This window comes from Cardiocondyla obscurior, linkage group LG13 (genome assembly GCF_019399895.1).
Source record: "Cardiocondyla obscurior isolate alpha-2009 linkage group LG13, Cobs3.1, whole genome shotgun sequence".
NCBI classification, from domain to species: Eukaryota; Metazoa; Arthropoda; class Insecta; order Hymenoptera; family Formicidae; genus Cardiocondyla; species Cardiocondyla obscurior.
The window spans coordinates 1,695,998-1,721,506 of record NC_091876.1 but is presented as its reverse complement, the minus strand read 5'-3'; the positions used below and the strand labels follow the sequence as shown (position 1 = coordinate 1,721,506).

The window sequence follows — 25,509 nt, the reverse complement described above, 5'->3', positions numbered from 1 at the left end:
TTCAACGTTCGCGTATCGCGCCTCTTCCCTCCGCGGGCGGTCCGATAAAGCCACGCTTTCTCGACTCGCTTCTCGAAACTGTGCCGATGTGTAAATAGAGCGCCCACGAAGGTTCAACAGGAAGCGCGCGCGTGCGATAAGCTAGCCAAAAGTAGACAGAAACGAGCGAGCGAGTAGGCGAGCGACTGAATGGAAAATGTCTCGAGATATTCGCGGTCTCTCCTCAATAAAAACGTCCACCCAAAGCCTCTAAAAAAAAAAAACTATAAAAAATTGTTTCGTAAAAATAAAAATTAAATTCAGATCGGTCCGAAAACCGTCTCGTTTTTTTCGGCGGAATAATCTCGGAAGCGGTGATCACGATCGACGAAGGTGAGCGCGGCGCGAAAGGTCGGAGAACGCGGAAGACCACACGTACGAGTAGAAAGGAGCGTCGCCCGGGCGAGAGAATATCGAGCGACGCTCGCCGTCGGGACGCCGACCACGCAAGCCGTGACGTCACGGCGACGCGTCAGCTGCTCTGCCTCCGCGCGCAGCGGCGGCCCGCACTTTCCGCACAGCCTGCATTCCAGGTCCTGCCGGGTCTTCCTGATTCCGGTATTACCGGTTATCGAGACGACGGCGCCCGGCCGCGATTTTTCCGTAGCGATTCTAAAAAAGCTCCCGCGGCGCGCGAGGAGATCTCCGCCGGCGTAACTTGGACGAAGATCGTCTAGGAATAACGTGTCCCCAGGCGGCAGAATATATACGTTTGTTTAAAGGCCCTCGAAGTTTATTTTAAGCGCCGAGGATCTTACGCGATAAAGACGCGCCGTGAGCGTGAACCTTGCGGGCGAGACGAGAGTCTGGCCTCGACCCGGAAGTCTGGCGTTGCGGTCGACGAGGATAGTATAAACCGCGAGACGAACGGGGAAGCGGCGAGGTGCGAAGAGACACCTGGAGGTGAACGATAGGCGGGGTGGAGGAGAGGTCAGAACCTCATTGTCTATGAATTCCTGGTGTCCTTCCGCCTGGGCGGATCGGCCGCTGCCTACGTGCGGCGACTTTCGACCTGGACGCGTCTCCGTCCACGCGCGACTACTTTCACGTAAAGTAAAACGCGTGCAACGACTCTGAATTCCGTTCTCCAACGCCCACGTATCGAGCGGCCGCGCGACGCGATCTCGAGAAGAGCGCAAGCGGGCCAGCAGCTTCCGATCGATTATTCCCTATTTACGAGCGCACGTGGAGAGAGAGGTACGCGATAAAACCGGGAGCGTCTCGTTTCTTCGCGACCTAAACCTCACCGCGATTTGTACATTTTTCCACGCGTATCTTTTCTAACGCGGCTACTCCGCCGAGATAAAATTTGCGGACGGCGGATTCGCGCCGGATGCTGCAACGAGAAGGAAGCGCGCTCTTTCGTCGCGGGCCCGCCAATTGGCTAACGCGATAAACGAGTGGAATAAAATAAATTGGTCGTACGATAGTTTAGGAGCGTCAGCCGGCCGGCCGGTCCAGCCGCCGTCAGTCAAGCGTTCGGCTTCCTGTGACGCGTCCGATTGAGTCGGCCGCAATGGAACGAGGTGCAGTATGTGCGGCGGCTTGCCTGGTACCGCCAGACACACACGCGCGCACACACTCGGACGTTTTCTTTCATGCGGCTTCGTGACCGCGACCAGAGGCGCGCACACGCTGGTCAGAGAGTCCAGCGTTCCCCGAGCGAAGTTCTGGATATTAATATTCCCTTCAGACGTAACAAACACGAGTAGCGACGCGGGGACGACACCCCGGTCAGAGAGTATCGCACGATTGTCAAATAAAATGGAAAATTGAGACGGTTGCTATTTAACGAAACAATTATATTTAATTACCCCAAGCCTATGCATAAAGACTAAAATTAAGAAAATCGAGGAGAGCCCGAAATAAATTAGATATTAAATTCGATTCTAGCTTTTCCCCCGAGTCTCTCGTCCTCCGAATTCCAGGTCGCTGGAATTCGCGAGCGGAGGCCGCGCTTGCGGTAGGTCCGAGACGTCCGGCGCGCGAGCCGCAGCCATGCCGGTGCAGAATACATTTCGCGTCGGCTAATCAAGAAGCCCCGAGAGCATCCTCGGCCGAATCGCGTCGGCGCCCCGACCGCTCGCGCGCGCACATTTTGATCGATTGCGGCCGGCCCCCCTGGCCCCTGGTACCCCCCTGGCCTTCTCGCTCGCTCTGCCGCTCCCCGTTACGTAATACGCCGGCCACGTTCGTTTTACAATATACAACCGGCGTCCGCTTAAAGAGTCAACGACCCCACGGCTTACTCCAGTGACCATGCCGGGGACAGAGAGAAAGAGAGAGAAAGAGCCGAGCACGCAAAGGTACAAGAAAAACCGGAGTATGTACGCGGTACACGGACGTGTTATCTCGCGCCCCCGTGTCGTCGTGCCTCGGGCGAGATATTTCGCATTTTTTTATTTTTTATTTTTTTCCCCCTTTCCTCTACTCCTTTTTGTATCAATATTGCAACGACGCGCGGGGGCGCATATTTACTCGGAGATGGAAATTCACAGGGCGCCTGCAGCGACGTTTAACGACTGTTATCACGGCTAATTCGCGATCGATCCTCTGCTTCTCGCGGCGAAGTGGAAGGAAGAAATTCACGCGTGCATGACAACTCCGCTAGGCAAACGCGAGGGGGGAAGGGGGGGTGGGGCACAGTTAAATCCCGAAAGCCGATCGCCGAGGAGTTTCAATCCGCGAGAGAGAAACGCGAGGAAGAGGCTATTCAGGAGTGAATAGAGTTACGTTATATGCCCAGGTGCTTATATACCTGTCGGTTAATACGTCGCGTTTATCGACGAGGAGTTATACATTGGCACACGCTATTGTTCCGTTGTCTACTCGACTGCGATTTCCGCGAGCGCTCGTTGTAGCCGGCGGCTCGTTGAAAAATAATGGAAAGACAACCGATACGCCGGGGCCCGCCCGGGAGTTACAGTCGCGACGATTTCGCGTACAAGTAGACAGTTCGTCACGACAATATCGAGCCTACTCTCCCTACATCCGTACTTCGTTATTCACGAAGAACCGACTCGATAATACGTGAATCGCCCTCCGATTTCTTACCGCCGGCCTAGGAAATATCGCGGATGCACCCTTCGATGAGTCGTTAATCGGCTCGCAAGGAGCAATAAAATCCAGTTCACTTCGAATAGTCAATAATTATCGGTGATTAATGACGTACTTAGCACCGATTTGTCGGTGTAATCTTTCGCTAATTTAATAGCTGGGTTACGCCGACAATTAGCGAAATTTGTTCGCGATCTCTACCGTTCTCGCTGTTCGACGCAGCTGCGCTCGATTGTAATCCGCGATTCACCGGCATGTAAGACGTCACCGGTGAAGCCGGTTACTCTTTCACCGGGGAGCACGGTAATCGAATTACATCGCGATTTTTTTTTTTTCCTCTTTCTTTTTTTTTCGACGCGCTGCAAACACCTCGTTACCAGGTATTCATCATCGCGGCGGCGCGTCACTCGGCGTGTAGAATGCGCGGTAACTCGCCTCACATTGTGACAACAGCGGTAGATTATTTCTGACATTTCACGGAGGATCGCGTCGGCGAATCGAAAGAAAGGAGGGCAGAGAGGGGGAGAGGAGGGGAAACCGTGAAAGGACCGCCGTTAATCAATGTCACTCCGTTCGCGCGTTAGGCGGCCGCGGGACGGTATCCGGCGAATCTAATCACGAACTCGACTCGATAGGAATACGGAAGGCTTTTCGGGGTCAGGAGTGATGCTTTTGACGGCCGCTTTAACGCGGATTGCGCCGTTCGGTGGCGGCGAGAGGCCCCGCGAGATACGGCGGACGGATACGCGGGTGCCGACCCATCCAGAACCCGAGACCAGAAAGGTACGAACGCCTCGGATACGGGAACGTTGATGCATAATCGCGTGAGCGCTGAGGGATGCGCTTCTTTGCGGCGGGTTTCTTCGCGGCCTTAATGCATCACGCGATGGAAATTTATATGTAACACCCCGACGGAACATTTGTCCGCGTAATCCAGCCGAATGGAGCGCGACTATCGGAACACATAAATCGGGACCGTCGCGCGATGAGAAACAAACAGGTTCGTTTAATTGTTGCGCGGTGCGATCGCGCGGGTGCACATTGTTAAATGACAAACGCAGCCACCGGAATCTGGGGGGGGAACGTGCGCGGGGCAGAGTTAATTAGAAAGCTGATTAAATGATAAGCGAGTTGGATAAAAGCCGCGCGAAGGAAAACGTCGAGCTGCGCTCGGCAACATTGAAACCGGTAGCGCGCCGAATCGTCGTTCTCTCAAGGCGCGAGTTAAGATTTTATTTATAGAAAAAAAAAATTGAAATAAAAATAAAATAAAATAAAAAATATCACTGGTTGCCGAACGACAAGCCACGGGCAGGACGAATGGCCTTCGGGAGGACGAGCGCTCGATTCGCAGGAGCAAAAAGTGAACTAGTTCGCCTTCTCAAATCGGGTTGATGCGAGAAGAAGCACCAAGGACGATGCACTCCTCGCGTGCTCACTCGCGCCGAGATGCGTCCGATGCGCGCGGCCTCGCCAATCTCTCGATAAATCATTTCGCACTCATCCGCTTTTGATAAGCGAGAACTTTTTATGCGGCCGACGTCAATCTTTTGCCGCTTATGGTAAAGAGCGCGACGTTCCCCGCGATAAATCCCTGTCGTCGTTCAACCGGAAACGAGCAACGGGCCACCCGTGAAAGATGCAATGTAATTCCCGCGCGGAGATGGAAATCCTTTCGCCGAGACGGGCGCGGCGTCTCAAATCGCCACCGGTCGCGGTCGACCGCCGCGGAAAAGCGGCGCCCGAACGCTGGTGAAACTGCATTCTTGTCAAGTACGTTCGCGCGCAAGAACGTGGCCCCGTACAGTTAGTTATTCCACGAGCCACTGAATTCAATCCACCGAATTGTACTTTCTCGAGAACCTGATCGCGATCCGCCTCGTTAAAAGTATATCAATCAAAAATTATGCGTGTACAAATATTTGTTTTTTCAATAGAAAACACGTAGGTAATTAAAAAAAAAAGAAAAAGAAATTTAAATAAAAATAATTAAAGCACCACCGCTGTTCTTAAAATTGAATGCACGAATGCGGCTCTCGGTTTCTCGTCGCGCCTGAAAGATCGTACCGCAAAACGTGAGCGCTTCGCCGGGCAGAAATGAGATCGCCGGCAGATTCATCGAGAGATCCCTCAATGGGAGATAAACGTGCGCGCGTGGAAACCGCGGCGGGCAAGAAAATCGAGAGGGACAGGTGGAGAGCGCGGATTGTTGCATAGGTGTGCAGTCAAGGTTCGCGAATGAGGTATGCGGATCTGCGAGGTACCGACATACGCAGAAACTTGGACGAGTGGCACGTACGTGCCTCCGTTAACGCGATACGTATACGTAGTTCCCGCGGTCGATTTAACCGCATTAACTCCGAATGCTACTATCAGAGAACTCCGGCCCGCTGTCCCTTCTAATTCTGAAACTTTAAGTGCGAAGTGAGAGGTTACGCTACGGCGAAACAGCTGGGGAATTTCCATACAAGATCGTAGCGCTAACGCACGTTCGCATTGTTACGAAATTGTTATACGTATATACATATATCTAAATAATTTATGCGTAAAATAGAAATAAAATTACACAATTAATCGTAGACGTCGTTCTCTCAGCTCTTTGACGTTTACGATCAAATGAGGTACCCGGGATGATTGTAGCTCCGGATTACTCGACAGAAATTCTCGCCTAATGCGAAACGACGGGTTTACCGGGTTTATGGCGCGCATCTCGTTCAAGGTACATTACCTTTTCGCCCGAAAGGTGGAAGTCGTCCGAGAGAAATTGCGTCCGAACAAATCCCGTTCGCTGTTTATTAATACCCGTACATTTCGCGGCGCGTCGTACACGGGGCTCTCTCGGAATAAGCGGCAAACGGTCGTGCGGCGTAGCTCGCGGTATCCGCGAACCGAGATCATCGCTCAAAGACGGTGATGCGGGGCATCAATCTTTCCCGTCTTTTAAATATCTCGGCGGCCACTAGCTCGGGGCCGAAAACGACGTCGCGTTTCGAAAAATCCAGAGGAAGGAATCGCCTCGCGTAAACTCGTTTGAAAAATATATAATTCGATACAAATATATCATCGCGCGTCAAAGGCGAGCGGAAATTAATAATAATTTTAAGTCAAATATTTCACTTCGGCCTCGAGCGACTGTCTCCGCGATTGATTGCATTGTCAAGGACGGTAAAAATATTGCAGCGGCTTAAACTGGAGCACTGGGTCGATCCGTCTGCGACCCGCGGCAAATAAGAGATAATCCGCGCGCGGAAAGTTCGCGACAACTTCTATCGTGGGCGTGAAAAAAAATTCTTGACGATCTATCGCGCTAACTCGGTGATCGGCCGGCCGCCAATTAGCGGGAGACTCGAGACGTCGAGCAATAAGAAGAAATTGAAAAGTCGGTGCGGCGGCGAGTAACGCTGTAAATGGAGCTCGTTAATTGGGGACCCTACGAACGGGGGAACTAGTGCAGCGTCGCCCTTTAATTGCGAAATCTCTATTTATCGAGAGAGATCGGCCGGATCTCGCTCCGACCATCCCGCGCCGGCAAATGCGATATTCGTGTCGCTACGTCGAACGGCTAACAGCAAAAGCGATCCGCGAGGAAACGCGAAAACAATTACCTAATTTTCTTTATCAACTCTTAACCGTTCGCGATAATCAATCGCGTGCGTGCGGCGCTTTTTCAATTTCACCTCTGCACCTCCGTATAATGAAAAATTTTTCGCGCGGCTGTCGGCGAACAATAGCTAGTTCGCGAAGCGATTAATTTGCATTCGCTCATAGAACAACGGGGCCTCCGAGCGTACGCTGACCCAGATGAAATTAATGCGCGACGTCGTGGATCTTGATCGTCCGATCTCGATTCAAGAGCGAGCAAATTGCCGAGACATTAATCACACGACCCGTAGCCCCCCTTCGCATACCCCCGCGGTCCGTTCTAAGTCGCGATTCGCATCGACAACACCTATCCATGCAGCGATGCAGCTTCGCGACGTCGTGCCGCTATTGCGAGCGCGATGTATTTACGAGATCGTAATAACATAACACCCGATCCGACAGCGCGGTGTCGAGACGAAGTGGAGGGTACCGCGGCGAGATCGCGCTCCTCGGAACAATATAGCTCTCGCGATGTAGCACGGCCGAGCACGTCCGTTTACAAGAGGTGAGGATGAGACCAACCGGCACGAAGCTCGATACTGATTTCAGTTTTCCACCATAAATTTATTAAATACGGAATAACTTTAATAGATATTTTTTTTTTTAATTATTAATATTTTTGCAAATACAGTTTACAATAAAGAGCGTAATGTAGGTATATGTATTTTAATAACGTATAACGTGTCAGAAAATGTTAAAAGCAAAACTAAAATTTAAAAAAAAAGGGAAAAAAAAAAAGAAATTATTTAGCCTCGCCCTCGATATCCGCAAATCACGAAGAGCACTCGGAGTGCGCATCGCGAAAGAAAAAGCAAGGCTGATTAAGTGCTGGCATATTTCACGAGAAACGGGAACTGTCACGAATACACGATGTAGCGTGAGAGGAGAGGATGCGATCAAGATCCGCCGTTTCGATTTCTATCTCGGGAGAGATAAGAACAGCGGCGGCTGTGCTTTCTCGAAACTTTTCACGAACCGTGCGATACAATAAAATAGCGTCGCGGCACAATGCTCGTCGAGATTAATGTCTGCAGCGTTCACTCTCTCTTCCTTTTTTTTTTCTTTCCCTCTCCGCGTTGAAATGCGAATTAGCTGTCGGAATCGCGTGCGAATTAAATATTAATTGTCTCCCGGCTGTTAATATCTTTATTGCGCGAAATCGTTTCGCTCTACAAAAAGAACAATTTGCCGCGTGACTCGTTTCATTTGGCAATTTGGATCGCACAAAGTGATCACGGGCGTCCGCGGCCTCCGCGTATATAATACAGTCGCGTTTTAAGCGCCGTATTTTATACGACGGGCATGAAAAATATGAAATGATCACCCTCTCCGCCCTTTGACCAGCCATTTCCCCGTTAGCCGGACGCGCGATTTTTCAATTGCAACCCTCATTGTACGCGGATATTTATTTTCCAGTAAACCGATACCGCGCCGAAACGGGAATCGCGCTTTATAAAACAATTTCGCGAAATTGGATATAATTTCCACGAGAGCGACGGGAAAATATTCATGAATTTATCGTTCGGGGTTTGTCAAAAATTTTTGCTAAATAGCGCACAGGCGCGCCTCTAATTACTTTTTTACCGGTACCCTTTTTGTTTTTTTCTTTTTTACTCTTTTTTTTTTTTTCGTACCGTCACCGCGCGGCGTATTTCATTTCCGTTTACTCGAACGCGATGGGGACCGGGGATTAAATCCGATTCCCCGCGGCCGCGATTACGTCGTTACTCGTTTAACTGCACATCCGCCGATGCGTTCGCGAACCGTCTTAACGAGCGCGACATCACGTACGACGTTTAATGTCATCCCGCAAGTGCCGCGCGAGGAAGATATAAAATCGTCGGCGGGTTTCGCGGACGAATTTGATTTCCTGCGACTTCCTGGACCCGGGGTCGCTGCTTCTTCCCCCGCGTGGATCGTAATAGAAATCACTCGGCCGATATTGGACGACGGCCAGGGCGGAATCGGCTCGCGGCCAAAGCGATGTCGCGCGAGAGCGGTGGCGACACACCACGCTCGGCCGTTCGTCAGCCCGATCACCGAGACAAATGCGCGTTTATCGGAGATTTCGGCCGCGAGTCCGAGGGGCCACCGTAAAGCCGGTCCCCATAAATCACGAGAACCGCGAGGTCCAGGAAGCCTGATTCTCATCTCGCCGCAGCTCGTCGCTGCATGCGCGCTCGGATCGTTCAATTAAGATGATAGTATCGTTTCAATAGCATCGATCCGCGGGTTTATTTATTCCCTCCCGATCGAGCAATCGGTCGATCGCGATGCCAGTCACGATTAATAACTTAAGCAACGAGCGCTGGGCGCCTCGATATCCCTTGCATATAATTATATACGTAATATTTGTATGAATTGTACACGATCTGCGAAGGTGCTGATAACTCAAACAAAAGTAATTGCGTTGCGAAGAAAATTTAATTTATCGAAATCGACCGGGTAGATAATTGTGTCCCACGACTTGCGGAACATCCGGTGCGCGAAGCTCGAGCGAGAGGTGGTTATCGCACGTTCGCGGAAGTTCAAGCACGTCTCGCGAAAAAAAAAAAAAAAATTGCGCGTCTCTATCGCGACGCCGTGAATTTTAGCACCTTTTTCTCGAGCACTCGACAAACATCTCTATTCCATACGGTTCCCAGGCACGGCCGCGGCGTTCCTCGTCATCGACCGTTTCATTTAGCGCGCGTTATCATCGGCGTTTAGCGCAGACGGCGGCCGGGCGCTAATGAGATACCTGTCGGCTGAGATAACACGAAGAGAATCGCGAAAGTTGCACGTCTTTTCTTCCGCATTATATGTGCCGTATTATATGTACTACGGACGAACAAAAGAACGTTTGTTAAACGCGCGGACGTTCTCTCGAACTCAAGTTCGTTTTTCTTTTCTTTTTTTTCCGCATAATCTCTCTGGTACCCGGAGCTGAAGTTAGAAACAATTATGCGGCCGCACGGCGAGCGATATCGACGCGTTGTGACGCTGAAAATTGCAGCGATTTAAAAAAAAATAAAAAAAAAAAAATACATTGCGGTCGTTAAATTCGGTTTCGAAGTGAACGTAACTTGCGACGCGTGCGTGCTATTATCGCCACGAATGCGATATCGGCGCATCAGAAGGCGACAAGGTATATGGCATGCCGACGGGGCGAGATCACGCGTACTCGCGAGACCGGCTTGCCTTGACGAGGTCCTTCCACTCTTAGGGCTCTGGAATGCAACGAGCCTGTACGTAGCCTCGAGAGGAGGCAAGAGAGAACCGTGAAGCGGTCGAAGTCGCGAGCCGCGGGAATTGCACGTACTCGGCGGAGCTAAAAAGACTCGGGGGGGAAGAGAAAGGGGTGCGAGAAATTAGGTCGAAAGGCGGCGAAAAACGTGGGAAAGGAGGAGACGAGTTCTCGCGGCGGTCGTCGGTGCCCGTTCCTCCTCGTTTCTCTGTTCCGGTAGGAAATAGAAAACGCATGTCGGCCCCCGAGGCGTCGACTAACGAGATCGTCCGCCGTTAAGCTCGCTGTCTATAATCCTGTCGTCGTTGAATAACGCTCGACTGTAAAACTCCTCGACCGGATGCAGCGTCTCTCGAACCGCGGCCACCGAGATCTCGATACACTTTTGTAAGCCTCCCCGATTAAACGAGCGTGCGACGTAGCTGTTACGCGCCGCACGTTAATCGACTCGACAAAATGCACGCCGCGTACGGGCGTAAATGCGTCTTACGGATTACAAGGGCGATGTTATAACATGCCGTGTGCGCCGGCAGTAATCGCCGGAAATTTTTGTGTAACTTGCCGCTCTATCGCTCCATCGCGCCTTTAATTTACGCGACACGACGGCTCTTACTCATACGCGTCGCGAACAATCAACGTGAGAGAAACGCGAGAGCGTTAAGCAGCATTTGTAAAATAGTTTTTTATTTAAAAAAAAGAAAAAGGTAATTTAAAAAATATATTAAAGACATCTGTGCCATAATTTATAACGTGGAGAAGATAAAAATCATGGTGGTTCCCCTTTCGCTTCTTTTCCTTAATCGGCGAGGGAGGCGATTACGTGATCGAGCAATGCGAAAGGGAATGATTGCCGCGAGAACAATGGCGAATGCGTCATAAACCCATATATGCGAGCGCGCGGTGTGGCCTGGAATAATTGAGATATCGCGATGACGTAACAATGCACCGCGCGCGCGTGCAACTGGCAGCGTGTTATCGCGAATCTCGTCCAGACGTAACATTCAAGCCGGCCGGTGACTATCGTTTCGCGAAGAAAGCGGAGGCGCGCATACCGACATTCGAGGCTGGTGTTTAACGTGGAAGACGTTCCGCGTATGCCGAGTAAGGTGGGCTTCTCCACCTCCCTCCCCTTTCGCCCTTCGGACCCGCGACGTCGATAAGATATACACGTCTGTTGAAAGACGACGAAACTCGAAACGCGGGCGTGCACGCACACGCACCTCGGCTGATAGGCCGGGCGATAACGATTAGGCCGATTTGTTCGTGCTCGGCGATAAAAAATTCCATGTCGACGCGACGTGAGAAAACGAAGTGCCTCGGGCTGGGAGCCTCGAGACGAGCTATCGGCGATAACGAGCGTAGCGAAACGCACGAGGGACGTTATTTAGGAACGGTTTTATCTCGGAAGGGATAATACGAAAGATGATTGATTCCACGAGATCAAAATGAATCAGCGCGCTCGTAAGAGGATTATCCGCTCGGCTTTGCGCGACGCGCCGCGAATTCTCGCCCACGCCCGAGGATGCTGGGCGGCCCCCGTGACTCAACGCGCGAACGGCTATTAATTTCTTGCGTATTTAACCCGGATAACCGTTCCGAGACCGACGGACGGACGGTCCATATACCGCGGGTCCGACGCACACGAATATGGCGAGCGAGCGCGCGTCTCCGCGATATCTCCGTATGGCGATCGCTCGCCACGGCGCGATCACGAGCCTCGGACAAAAGAAAAAGAGAAAATCGAGGCGCGTCGGCAGAAGTTGGCCAGCAGTGCGATCAGCTGACGCTCACGTTCGACTTATGCGGTAAATCGGAAAACAAGATCGGTCGCCGCTCGCGATAAAAAACGCTGGCGGGGCGAGCTTCTTTTTATTGAATTTATTATCTTTATCATTGAGAAGTCAGAGCGCGATTCATTAGATTTCTCCTTTCGCTGCCGATCGGAGAACGTATCTCGCGCGATATAATCGCGGCTTTCAAGCCAATCAGTCCGTCGCGTTAAAGATATCCCGACGAAATAATGAGGTGTAAAATCGAACGCGGCTTCGAATCTCCGGCTGTTTATGGCTATCAAAATTATTTGAAACGTATCGGTGCCCGGAAACTCTGCGGGAAACGCGTCTGTCGATTGCACGAAAATTCGCAGAAGCGAAGCGACGAAAGCGGGAGCGGTTCCCGAGCACATCGGCGTTTCGTTGGCAGCGATCACCGGCACACGGCGAAGTCAACAAACTCGACTTCCTCGCGAACGGCCACACCAAGTGGCCCGGTGACTCATTGCGAGATTAGTCGCGGCAAATCTCGGCATCTTCCTCCTCCATCCTCTCGCCGCGAATAGCGCGATCCGTCGGGACGTTATTCGGCCGCAAATCTTCGCCGTATACGGTCGTTATCACCGTCGGTTCGAAAGCTCGCGGATAAAGCGCGTTTCTCGTCACGCAAAGTTATCGCTTCGATTTTTCTTCTTTTTTTTTCTTTTTTAAGCAATTCGAAGTCGACTCGATATTAATTTCGCCGACAAAGTCGGGTGCTCAGGGATGAAATTGGTGAACGTCGTGATGAAATCAGTCGTAAAACGGACGATCGAAGCGGCGAGCCCGCTATTTGACTATCTTCGCGTGCACGAGGAACATTCCGCGATCCAAGAAAAGCCACTCGTCAGACCGGTCGTAGCTAATTAAACGAAGACATATCATTCGCCGTGGGGAAACGCGCCGAGTATTTTTCCTCTTTTCTCCTTTTTTTTTCTCTTTCTATTTTTTTTTCTTTTTTTTTTTTTTTGTACAGCTGGGATATTTCCGCGGTAATTTCATTTACGCGCGCCGGGCAGCGCCGAGAGTCCTTTCAGCCGTCGGTTAAGCCGACGATCATCCTTCATCTTGGATTAATAATTCGCGACTACCGCAATCGATCACGCTGATCGTAGGGCGCGCGCCTCGGGGATACGCCGATTGAAACGGCCTGGAACTGGTCGGGTATGAAAATCCAACGCCGGGAATCGCTCGCGCGGAAATCCGTCCGAAGGCGTTTTCCCGTTTCAATAATCGATCAATTAATTTCGACAATATTTCCGTCCCGTCTGTATACGATATCGAATGCAAAGGGAATCGCAAACTGCATAATCAAAAGTCATTCAAGACGTGCTTCGTCCAGATAAAAGTTTTTTTTTTTTTTTTTTTTTACAAAGTAAAAATGCGAATTTTAGCGTAACATGAATTTTTTTTTAGACACTAGAAGAAACCATGCGTACATAGTTTTTTCGAAAGAAATAAATTCGCGCGCGTTATTATAATTACAGACATTAATTAATTTTAATAATTTTTACATAATAATAATTACAATTGGGTAATGTACGGTTGACTTACATTCGTAGCTTTCGGTTAGGTTAAAGTAGATTATTTCCCATTCGTCCGTCCTTCCTTCCTTCCTTCTGTGGCAGTTTCTGGATTATCCTAACCTGTTGTATCCTGACGTGTAGCACTTCACATTCCTCGACACTGTATTACACTGCTCTGCTTTATTTTAAATTACTTCCACTAATCACTGACCCTCACTCGAGAGACGGACGACCGAGAAAATGACGGTGGATTACCGCGGCGATTTTTTTCGATTACAATTAGGAAGCGCGACGAACGATCATTTGTTGTTTAAGTCTGAATTCTCAATATTCGTGGAGCTGCTTACTTCCATCGAGTCGTCCACGATCTCGACACGAGAAATTATCCGCGATGTAAAGCGAGGTCCTTTCGAGTCTTCGGTCAATCCCCGTCGGTGAAATCAACGACGTCGAGGTTTCGTGTCGTGCGGCGAATTAAACTGGTCTCCGCGCACTTTATCCTTCCTCAGGTTCCTCAAAAATCGGAAGATTGAATCGGGATGGGAATCTCGGCCGCGACGAAGAAGACGGGCTAAGTGCAGATTCCGCGCTCTCAAAATGGCCGTCCCCGGAATGCGCTGAACGTCGCTGAAGGAGATGACGAGTGAAGGCGTCGGTAATGTCGAACGCGCGGCACAATTCACGCCGGACGCTCCGCGCGCTTCGCGCGCTCCGCCGACGCCATAACCTTTTCTTTCCGAAGCCCTTTTTCGAGCCACGAAAAGAAGCACAAAACGACGAGTGGAATGACACTGGAGTATAAAAAATGATCGTTCGTACCCGAGTCGACGTCGTCGACACTGATTCGTACGCGAGGACTTTCTATTCGCGACCGAAAATGACGCGAAATTGCGGAGCGATTGCGACGCGTCGACCCGCCCGAGACTCCGCAATAGACTGGCTGTTAGGGATTTCGGGCCTTAGAGTGAGAGAGAAAACCGCGTAAAAAAAGTGAGACAGCAATAGGTCCGATCGTCAATTGTACGCTGTCCTTCTCGCACCGGAGTTGTTCTCGCTTGCGCCGAGCTCGACGACGAGTTGATTTACTTTTGTTATGCGTCCGGCGAGCTCGAGGCGTCTTTCCTTCTCCCAAAACAAAAAAACGGAGACTCGTCGCCGATTAAAAAACTCGAGCAAGCCCCAAAAATAATTATCGGGAAATGTTTGTAAAATTGTTAAGCGATATCTGATGGGATTATTATCGAGAGACGTGAAATTATTGGCAGGGTGAACGAATGGATTGCTTTATATACATATTTTTGCCCGTCATGCGTATTCAGCCCTCAGTGTAGCAGTTTTACGGACATTAGCGTAGGCCCCTAAGTTCCTCCGCATTCTATTATATCCTTGAATATCGTACTTAGCGTTTGAGTAGCCCGTAATGCTGTATAATTCCGTAATGTGCGCAATATAATGCGCTACGCAAGTTTATTATTATTCTATTTAAAAAAATAATAAAATAAAAATTAATATTTAATTAATATATTCACGCAAAGACGGTGTGGCCCCCTCCCCCGCAACCACCCCCGCGACCATAGTCCAGGTTAAGCGTCAAAAAATTTCTGGTCCCTAAAAAGAGATGGGTGACCCTAGCGCGCCGACCAATCAGAGCGCTTTATCGATCGCCTGATCGCATGGGGTCTACGCGACTCAGACGCACGGTACGCCAGGCACATGGAACATATCGGTGCTCGAGACGAAGACGTCTAGGCATCTCCGGGGTGTACTCTCGACGCATATCATCGTGTATCTATGTCTCGCGTCATCCGGAGAGTTTTATGAACCGCAGTATCTCGCACAGGACATCGCCGTTGTCTATCGACCGACACTCGGCCGGACAAGTAAGGATGAATCGTCACGTTCGTCATTGCGCCGTGATAGTTTCGCATATTCGTAGTCGGGCTAAAAAATCAACGTAATTCTTGGACCCTCGCTTTAAGTCGTAGCTAGTTTCTCGTGTCGAGATCGAGAACGACTCGAGTGAAGACCCGATACAAGTAAGCAACGCCAGGAATATCGTGAGCATAAATTTATACAAGTAATCGTTCGTCGTGCTTCTTAATTTTAATCGTAAAAACGACAGTAGGCGCGGGGAGCACGGGGAGTAGGAGGGACGGTGTGCAATAGTTTCGCTAGCGTTGGTATGTGCGTCCGGTCACCCAGAACAAAAACACGCGCGCGGTGCGATAAATAATACGCGCTCAATAAGACATTGACCAGAACATATTCTAATTGCAATTTTTGTTTCAGGTAAAACTACCATTGAAGGAGGAGCAGCCCGACATCCCGCAGACACCCTGAGAGGAGGAGGAGGCCCAGGAAGGGTATCCTGCCCCGGCGGAGCAACCCATGGGTATATATCAATTTTTTCTTTGGATTTTTAATAACGTTTTTTAATTTTTTCATTTAATTAAATTTTATATCTACTAAATAATTGTTTTATTTTTTGTTTCAGGTCAAGAGAAACTCCGCTGCGTCGCATCGCTCAGTGCCGCACGCCGATTCGAAATTATACGAACTGCAGCCGGTTCGTCGGTCGTTCGGGGCTGCCGATAGTTACCGGGCGTTTTTTTTTACGATTCTTTTTAATTCGGGAGTGTCGAAAAATTTGTTAAGTAATTTTCGCGATTGTAGCTTCACCCGGACGCGTTCGCGAGTTACTTGTGCGCGGAAGGATGGCTCGTCACGTCCCATCTGAGAGGAGGAGCAGGCCCAGGATGGGTATCCTGCCTCAGCGGAGCAACTCATAGGTAAGGATCAACTTAAAGAATTATTAAAAAATTAAATACATCCGCATAATTTTTTTTGTTTAATCATTAACTATTTATTTTCAACATGTCTACATTAATATTGTTATTTTATGTTACAGCCACCGCCTGAATTCAACAACTCCGCTGTTGCTCATTGCAGACTGGTAAGTCGCAAACATTTTTTTTCGCAATTCGCAATCGAGTCTCTTAAATCTCTTGAACCGATAACACGTCGTCGATTATAAATTACTCAATTTAAATAACGCGCACGAATTAGGATCTCTCGAAAAACAGCGTGCGCGAAGCGTTCGCATGGTTCGTTCTAGTTTTTAAATAAAAACAGAATTTTTCGTCGAGCTTGAGGGCCACAGAGGGAAAGCCGTGGTGTAGTCGTGGGTAGAGGATGCCATTAAACGCCGCACGCACACGCGATACACATAGGTAAACCGAGTTATACGACGATACGCCGCGCTTCCAGGACATTATTTACGACCGCATCAGAGTCACGGCGGGCTCGAGCGATTAAATGCGGTTTTCTAGGTAGTTGTTCGCGGGACTGAGATCAAGCGGTACAAAAAAAAATCCAAGACGGAATCTTTAGAGATTTTACAAAATAAAAAAAAAAAAAAAGTAAAGAGCGAATTAATTTTTTCCCCCCATCTATTAACACAAGGAGAAGTGGAACGGGAAAGCGTTTTTTTTCCCCCTTCGCGTCGATCGCGTCGGAGACGCGGCGTGAAGGCGCCAGGTCACGTAGCTAATCAGCGTCGTTCATTATGCGGAACAAAGAAAATTACGGCGACGTGGCCGCGCGAGAGAGACCGTCGCCGCGCGAAACGCGCGTAACGTTGCGTACACGTGTGGCGCAGTTGACCGACGTTGTTTACGCTTGCATCGGCCCTCGCGGTAGTTACAGAACAAACTCGCGGTCCCCGGCTTGTGTTTGCGCCATTCGTCTCCGTGGTACGTACGTGCCCCGGCATACATTCATGGCGACGTTACCTCGGGACGCGTCTCGTGGGAGCGGAAATCGCGCGGACGCCTTGCTCGCCGGAAACGACGCAGACTCCGCGCGCGATTTTTCTCGCTTGCGAAACGAGGAAGCACGGTTAAAATCGAGCGCACGAAGCAGCAAGACGGGCCGCGCATTACGCGAGCGATTCTCTGAACCCCGATTTCACCTCGATCCCGTCAAGTGGCACGGCCATTGTAATGATTACCCGCCACGCGGCCGACCTCTGATTTGTCAATTCTATTGTCGACACACGAGCCATGTCGTAAATGGTATTGTCGATGGCAAAACCGTGCCATTAATAATTACGGAGGCGAGACAAAGAGCGGCGAATTTCCGCGAGAGCCCACCGTTTTTGCCGCTTGGCAATTGTACGCGGAAAGACAGGCGTTCGCCGCGGCGCGATTATATATAGTTTTCATTACGCGTTTTAACACAGCTTTCTCAAATATACAAAAAAAAAAAAAAAAAAAAAAAAAACTAACAAAAAAATCGAAATAAATTAGAATCGTTTATTTCCTCTTTTAACAAGAAGCGTACAAGAGTTTTTCGGGGTAGGAGTCGCTGAATAATTCGTCAGAATAATTCGCAATATCCGATGACCCGCCGTGCGTATTTGCAAAGTAGTTGTTATCCGAACAATAACGGCCGTGGCAATAATCCGGTGCGCAACGCCGGAAATTGGCAGTAAATTTTTCGTCCCGGACGGCGATGCAGGCGCATCGCGTGTTTCACGAAGACAGTAAAGCCGACACCCCGCCCTTTTAACGTGCCAAGGCCCACCGCGCAGACCGTATCGCGAAAAGTCGTTTGATCGTCGTAACGCAGTTCTTTTATTTGCCCCGCGGCGTCGTTAGATCAAATTGTACGCGTTGTCTTTTTTACGAGTGACCTAGGTGGAGCCTCGTCTAGCGCATTAAATCGCAAAGGCGTAGATGAAGCGCATTGTTTCCTCGGCAACAAGATCACGTTAAACAAAAGAAAAAAAAAAAAAAGAAATCTCGTGTTAATTAAATTATTTTGCTCGTCGTTTAAACCGCTCCGCTGATTTCTTATACGTTTTTTCCCTTCTCTTTCTTTTATCTATTATTATGACGTTGATTTTTTTTTCTCTCTTTTTTTTTTATCGACGTCTATTTTACTTCTATCCTACTAAAACAGAAGAATACGTTTCCGTCCCCATTTTTTTGTTCGTTTTTGCCAAGAGCTGCATTCCTTAGCACCGTCGCCCGATAGTTTCTTCGTAGGCTCGGAGAAAGACATTACGGCGAAGTACCTCGCCAATTCCGAAATTACGTCCGTTTGCGCGAAATTTCCATGAAACGAGCGCTTAACGTTACCCGAAGGATCACTTAAAACGCTTCTAGGTGCGTTCGAACAACTCGCTCCTGACGAAGCGAAGACATTAATCTTGCGAGCAGTCGTGAGATTTTTGCCGGGACTTGTAAGACCTCGTGGTCCACCTTTTCGAAATTTTCCCTTGAACGTCGAGCGTAAGAATAGAAATAGAAACTCGCTATAAATATTTCGTGCAAATTTTGTGGTAATAAAAAAAGAGGAATAAAAAAAAAAGAAAATAATTTTCGAAGTAAATAAAATTTTTAACGTCGACGTGTAATGATTCCGAGCATGCAAAGGGTCAGGAATTACAACGGAAACGGAAAGAAGCGCGTTCAACGATCATCTCGCAAATTGTGCCGCGCTCGTAATAGCGAACCGTCAAACGCGCTTTGAAAGTTTCTCAGCTTGCATTACGGACTGAAGGGACATAAGAAGATACTGCGACTCGTTCCGAGTCGGCTATCTTACGGGAGGGAGCAAGGGGGGGAGGTAAGGGTAAACGCAAATAGCAGTAGGCTGGCCGACATTAAATTTGCATTTATATTGTGTTCCGTAATTTATGACACCGACTTATCTTACGCGGTAGATGTACGTACTCTCGTAATTGTTTTCGCTGCGTGTGTGCACGCGCAACGTCGTCGGAGCAATTGAGCTAAATGGAAAAAAAAAAAAAAAAAAGAGAAAAAGAAACGCAGAGAAAAAGAGAGAATAGAAAAAAAAACCTTTGCGAGCAGAAGAGTCGGTTGCGAGAGGAATATATGAAAGAAAAGCAGAAATCGCTTCGGGAAAAGGTAAAAAGTAAGGTCCGCGAGCAGGCAGCGGTACGAAATCTGCAAATCCTATCCGGAGGTATCCAAGCGCTAAAAGGCGAAAATCCTCTTCGAAGCCAGAAGCGGGCTGGGGGGAAAAAAAAGTTTCCGGATCAAACTTCGTTACGTAACGTTGTCTAACATTTGCGAGAATAATAGATCCGCCGCACCCTTTCATTAAGTTAACCCGCCCGTGAGTAGGGAAATGCATTAGCACCTTCGGTGCTAAATTTTTCTTTTTTTAATTATTATTAGCAAGCTTAGTTTTTTTTATTGCTCGTGGGGAAGGTGGAAGAGGGAGCTAAGTTAATGAGAGATGATCGCGGAGTTTGGATCGCTATAGGCGCCACGTAGTTCTCTTTCTCTCCGACGCGACCTACCTCAACCATATTGTTAGAGTTCCAGGCTAATTGCGGCGTTTGCGGAATCGCGGTACTCGGGATCGAGTATCTTTCAAAGTCTTCCACTTCTGCCGGCGGCAAGAACGCCGGCAGCCGCGCTTCTTTGCCGAGCGGCCGTACCGTGCCTGCCTTTATCATCGGCATTCCCGGCATGCCGCGATTCGTTTCGTAATCGGGTAAATGTTATTCCGCCGAGAGTTTATCGTCAAACGCGCAATGACGGCCGGGTATTTGCGACGGCGGCCCTCCGCCGCCGCGTGCATGCCCAAGAGCCTCGACGGGCTATCTCGTGAATTATTCATTCAATTTGTATCGCCGGCATTCGCGTTTTTACGGCGCGTTACTCTTAAGTCGAATCCATCATTTCTAATACACTCGCTCCACTTGCGACGTTCGTTCTTGCGAGACAATTTTTTTTTTTAGACCCACCGCACCAGATCGGTAACGACATTCTTTATGACTCGCGATATTATATTCTGCTATTTACCCGCGTGGCATTTTTTTTCCGCAAGATACTACAAGATACTAGCGTTAAAAAATAAATAAAATGCAAAGCGATTTTTGATAGTCAGGAAACATTTGGTCGATCATTGACGATATATTATTAAATAGCGCAATAATACGTACAAATTTTTTTTTTTTTTGGGAGGGAGGGCTACTGAAAAATAAACTAGTCGCGATTTACGGGCAGATAGTAGTCTCTGAAAATCATGTTACACGTGTCGAGAGCGGTACACGAGAGGCCCATAGCCTGCGGCACGACACCGTGTTCCGCTCAGAAATCACACGTCGTACGTTAGAAATTAGATTTCGCAGGAACGGGGAAATGATCGGCGACACGCGAAAGTGCCGGCAGTGGCGGCACCGGGAATTACTTCCGGCCGCATATTGGCTAATTAGGCTAATGACTCGCCGAAAACGGGGCGGCGACTCCACGTGTACACACGAAAATCAAGTGCGAGGAAGCTTAATTGACCGCGTTCCTTCTCGCCGTGCCCGATAATTCCGCCGATAACCAATGCGCTTCCCTTCGCTCGCCCTTGATAAAAAAGAAATCGTCCAATTTAAGAAACTGCCCCGCTACCGTGCGATTCTTATCTCCGTGCCGCGTTACGTGGCCCGCCGCGTTTCACCGCCAGGAATCGCTACATTATACCGAAAATGATGTTTATCACCGGGGGAAGTACACGGCCGAAGGCACGGAACAGATCGCCGCATAATCCACAAAGTAACTTTCATTTCAAGCGTCAGCTTCGAGGGCCATAAAAGTTTGTACGACGAGAAATATCGCGGCCGGGAAATTAAAACGACGTAAAATTTATCGAACTTAAGGGCTTCGACGTCGCCCTCGAAATTTTATCGGCGATCAAAGCTTCCGCGGCGCAAGACTCTCCGGCCAACTTCCCCATTTCGGAGGCGCCAAGTTTTCATGCCCTTCGCGATAGGCGAGAATTTAATAAATTCGGCAGGGTAATTATACCGCAGGTAGTTTGCTTTTTATCGCGAGACGTTATCGAGCACTTTTGGAACCTTTTACGACCGTCGCCTGCCCGCGTAGGCGGATTCTTTAGCGATTCGTAAAAGCCGCAGCGGCGGCAGATCGATATGGATATTTACACTTCCGGTTCCGATGCAATCCGAGCTTGGAAATATAATTAAGCCAAGCCGAAGGTAAACTGGGCCAACGAAGAATCTCGAGTCCCGCACGAAACGATAATTATACGCGAGGCTTCCATATTTATAAGCTCCGATTACGGAATATTTCGCGGAACGTCGAGCGAGCGAGTAAATCGCCGTATCTCGCCGCGCTCGATACGGAATTAGATTCGCTGAATCGTAACCGTCGAAGATATATTTCGCGCGTCACGCGGGTCAGCTTTTACTATTCGCCATCGGGAAAATTGCGAGGCGCGGCGATATCATACCGCTGTTTATTCCCGTTCGGGCGCCCTGGCGATTCCTTCCCCGGCCGGCGTGAAAAAAAATGATTGAGCATAAATAAGGAGGACCCCCGTCCCGCGAACTCGAAAAAGCGCGAGGGGTTAGAAAATAAAACTCGCACGTTAAGCGCCAAGGTTTACGATTGCCGATTCGCGATAACGGCCTGATTGGCCTCGAAATAAATATTCCCATTTAGCCGTTCCATATTTTAAAAGCGAATCGTCACGAGCGATTACCGGGCGTTCTCACGACGGGCACGACTCGCGACGTGTTAAGCCTGTAATTTCATCGACCCCCTTGAAACGTCTAATTTCGCGGTTCGTCCAAGTTTTCGCCGAAGAGAGGCACGTTGTAATTGGGTCTCGACCTACCACAGATATCGCACACAGAGACGCGGTTAAACAGGGGCTCGATCGCGAGGTCCTTAACCTCATACCGGACGAGTTCCAGCGGCCAGATGAAGCGGCGGCTGGATCGAACAAAGAGAACTCCAGCCGCCACTTCTGTTTGTCACTTTCGCCAAGTCCGCGGAGCGTAGTAAAATCTCGCAATCAGAATCCGGCGCCAAGGATACACGGCCGGTTCGCGCCGCTCGTCGACTTTTCGATTTCGCCGGCCTTCGGCCGTGCCCCCCGGGTTATTGAAAAATCTTCGTCGGGAGAGGAACAAAAACGCGAGATTCAAGTACAACGGTCGCTGATTTGTGTAATCGCGATCGATTTATCGGAGCAAGACCGACCCGCGCTCTTATATAAGCGACATATTAAAGTAAACCCGATCCGATGCCTCGTAACGTTCGTTATCCCGATGGCTGAGGCACAATTTCCCAGATTACCCCATTATGTCGGGGACGCTACACGCGCACACCCGGCCACGTGATCAAAAGAAGCAGCCTGAACCGAAGAGCCGAATAGAGATTGAAAAAGATAGGTATCTACCTCTATCTAAAGAGAGAATAAAGGAAGAAAAGAGAGAGAGAAAAAGAGTAAGCGCGGACATACACGGGTCACCGACGTTGTACGCCCCTTCTTGTAAGCTCAAACGCTCGTCAGGGGAGCTCTAGATGCGACGATACGATGCGAGGTGTTGCGCCCCGTAAATGCATAAATTACCTATGACCCTTCACGCACGAGCACCACAAATATTTGCCGTAGTAGGTCCACGGCGACTAACAGTTCGCATCCCGCTTTCTAACGCTTCTCCATCGACATCCACGTCGGTGATGACTTTGCCCTCGCGAGGGTCCCGCGACCCTGACCGCCGCGTCGCGTGAAACCAGCGCAAAACATCGCGTCCTTAAGAGAAGCGTAATCGCTAGGTAGTCATATGCGGGCGATCGGCGCTTTCTAACGAAGTCGCGCGAGCGTTATTATCACAAATTGATGTTAAAAACGTTATTACCCTATCTGTCGAAGTGATCGTTAAATATACGCGGTGGAGGCGCGTTAACGTTCAAGATAAAACGGGATTTGTTGCGCACGCTCGAGAAAAAGAGAAAAAGAGAGAGAGAGAGAGAGAGCCACCGTTAATTATGGATGAAAAGCTCGCGCGAGGCGAGAGAGCTGTCCTATTTTGTCGATCGTAGGATCGCGTCAATCTGCAATTAGGTTCCCGTGAAAGCTTAAACTTGGGCGCCGGGGCCACGGCCTGAAATGTTATCAAGACATCGAGTCAAAGAGATTCCCCATCTAGCCGCGCAACCTAGTCCAACGCCGCGGCATCCTCGGTTCGCTCTAATATTCAAAGTGAAGAGCTTCCAAACGACAGCCCCGGAGCTGGTTACTCTAACCTTCCGCGCTAAAAGCCGCTCTTCCCGAAATCGACGCCGTAACCTGTCGGCGGCTGGATAGTAGCTCGTCGCGATCTTCGTCTTTCGGCGGAACCGAGTGACGTCTCAAGAGCTTTGAACTCCGTTCTCGTCCATCGCCGAGCTCCGCGCGGTCAAATCGATCAAATTGACGTACAGGTGCAATTCAATGAACTCGTTTCGGCGCAAAACGCCCATTTTTTCTACGACGAGCGACGGCTCCATAATGTATAGCCGCGCAGTTTATTTCGAAGTGATGTAAAGCACAAGCCGCATATAATAAATTTCGTGAGGTTGTATCACAAAATGATTTTTCGCGCAACAAAGTGATGGACCCGCGGATCAGAAACGCTCGCACCTCCGCGCCGTCATAAATATTCCGCCGGAGAAATCCCTGAATTTCAATTGTCGCGGATTCGTCGCCGTCGTCGCGCTAATCGAAAGCATTTTCTCTTCGCGACGGAGAGACTAACGCGCTGCTCGCGAGCACCGTCCGCTCATCGATCTTCGCGGACGGAAGCGGATTCCGCGACCTTTATCGTCCAGAAAAATTCACCGTCGACGGACGCATTAAGCGTGCGGATAAAAAAAAAAAGAAACGATGACACTGTTTCCAGTCCCCTCTCGCTTTCTATGTCTCTCTTTCTCTCTCGTTCTCGTATTATCCCGAATTCTTCGTCCTCCCGGAAGATAACGCTGTCAGTTACGAAAGGAAGAAAGATCTTTTCCTCGCGTGGATTCACTCGACCGGCGGCAGCGGCGTCGCCGAGAAAAGTAGATTAATAAATCAAGAGCTAATCCGCCGTAATATTTCCCTCTCGCATCCGTTCGGTACCATTTCGCGAATGCTGCGCGCTTTCCGGCGAAGCGAGATCGCGCGTGATAAACGCACATTTGACTTCACGGCGCGACACAGAGCGCGTTTTAACCAACTCCGAGGGGTCTAGAAACAGGCGTCGTCGTCGCCGCCGCGCGCTCCCAACTATTTAAAAAGCCGATCGGCAAAATGCGAAATCGATACTCCTGTTAAGTTTCATCGCGGCCCGCCGTCGCCTTTCCACGCATGCCGCGGCATACTAATGACACTTTAACCGGCATCATAATCGGATTACTCCACGGATTCATATGCATAATTTTCCCTCCGATGTTCCGCACATTTCTTTTTCGAGAAGAATTCTCCAATCGTTTGCCCGCCACCTTAATTACGTGTCGCCAGGTTCCACGAAAATATCCGTCGATTTTAAACTTTGCGCTTAATCCGAAGCAAACTTGGAGTTCGGGTACGGAACTGCGGACATAAAATAAAAACTACCCCATATTACACTAAAATTCGTCTAAGCGATATATCTAAATAAATTTTTTTTTTTCTACTCGCAGTTTTGCGTAATAATATTTTTTAATTCAAATAAATTAATGCGTTATTTCGCGTGCACGAGATTCTCGTTCAGTAGATTCACTCGTGGTTGGCACGAGCGCAACTAAATTTCTGTAAGGTAAGGGGAGAAATAGATAAAAGATGGGACTATGTATCGTCCGTCACTCGTGAAAGTGCTCGCTCACAATTGCCCGTCGTAAATCAACGAAACAATTTCGCGGTGAGAATTCCTACTGCCCGGAGACGATCGGCCGTTTCTCCCGCGGCAAAGATAGCGCGCTCGTTTCGACTTCATTAGCCGCGCCGATTCGATCTCGCGCCTCGCTTCTCACCGCGAGGACGTAAACGTCAAGACCCGGAGTAGAGCTGACCGTCGTGATGTCGGGTAGACTTCCGGGAGCGGGATAGAGATACAATTCACGGGGCTGGGCGTGGGCGATACGTGTAACTCTCGCGCCGAGGCTCTTGTCGGATAATCCGCCGGTCGAGTAATCGGCGAGCGGAGCGATCTTATCGCGTGCGCGTTACTTTCCTCTCGGCGCGTTACGATTAACTGCAAGCGAGCCCGGGGCTATCCTTCTCTCCTCCGCCCTCGGCGAAACCAGCTCCGAGACCGTTCGAATGTCCTATTAGCAACGAAAGGAGGATCTCGCTCCGCGAATAGCCGAGTAACTTATTTTCCCGGATCTTTTTCGGGGAAGGATTATTAAATCCGCGCTTTAGAATGGAAGAT

The 25,509-nt window shown here is 49.6% G+C and overlaps 1 protein-coding gene and 1 long non-coding RNA gene across 2 annotated transcripts in view; one reads left to right on the top strand and one right to left on the bottom strand.

Annotated features, from left to right (window-relative positions):
- The window catches only part of Crp (transcription factor cropped), a 116,650-nt gene that overhangs the window by 27,527 nt on the left and 63,614 nt on the right, over positions 1 to 25,509 (bottom strand). The window lies entirely within an intron of this gene.
- LOC139107558 (uncharacterized) lies at positions 15,825 to 17,114 on the top strand. Its single transcript, XR_011546534.1, has 2 exons — positions 15,825 to 16,090; positions 16,210 to 17,114. It is a non-coding gene; the product is annotated as an uncharacterized lncRNA (long non-coding RNA).